The sequence below is a fragment of the Etheostoma spectabile genome, chromosome 15, assembly GCF_008692095.1.
Source record: "Etheostoma spectabile isolate EspeVRDwgs_2016 chromosome 15, UIUC_Espe_1.0, whole genome shotgun sequence".
In the NCBI taxonomy this organism is placed as follows: Eukaryota; Metazoa; Chordata; class Actinopteri; order Perciformes; family Percidae; genus Etheostoma; species Etheostoma spectabile.
In genome coordinates, this window is record NC_045747.1 from 16,046,450 (window position 1) to 16,047,050 (window position 601).

General features: G+C 44.6%; 1 protein-coding gene across 1 annotated transcript in view; it reads right to left on the reverse strand.

Moving 5' to 3' along the window:
- hrob (homologous recombination factor with OB-fold) overlaps window positions 1–601 on the reverse strand; it is a gene marked incomplete at its 5' end in the record, with an annotated part of 11,509 nt that overhangs the window by 4,309 nt on the left and 6,599 nt on the right.

Consider the following 601-nt stretch of genomic DNA (forward strand, 5'->3'; position numbering starts at 1 on the left):
TCCAGGGAACGCGTGGATGTAAGGTTTTTAAATTTCCGATGTACGGTTTGGGAGTTATAGGTCTAAACGTGTTGTTCTCTGCTATAGCGCCACCTAGAGGTAGAAGTGGGCCAATTTTTTTGGCTGAGGTCTTTGCGGACTTGTGGACCAATCCTGAAAATGCGCCACCACTTTTATGCGGAGAAGAATAATGGAAAAGAAGACTACTACTAAGAATAAGAAACCTTACGAAAACAATAGGGTTCCACAGCCCTGCTGTGTGAACCGCGTATCGCCTTGCGATTACCGCGGTGCACGCATCCTCGGGCTTGGACCCCTAATAAAACAATCGATGCAGCCAAATCAGAGGGCTAGTGGTGGCTGCAACTAAGAATCATTTTCATTATCAATAAATCCCATTTCTTTCCATTTATTTCGCTACAAATGTTTTTGAAAATACCCAACTCCATCCAGAATTTGACCCAACCCGTCAACAGGAAGGTTAAATGTTGGTTTTGCTGGATAAAGAATGACTGAAAAGGTGCAGTAAGCGATGCTGCGCAAAGTTTGTAGATGATTGAACTTAACTGCCACACAAATCCCCCTTCCCCCTGCTCCCCCT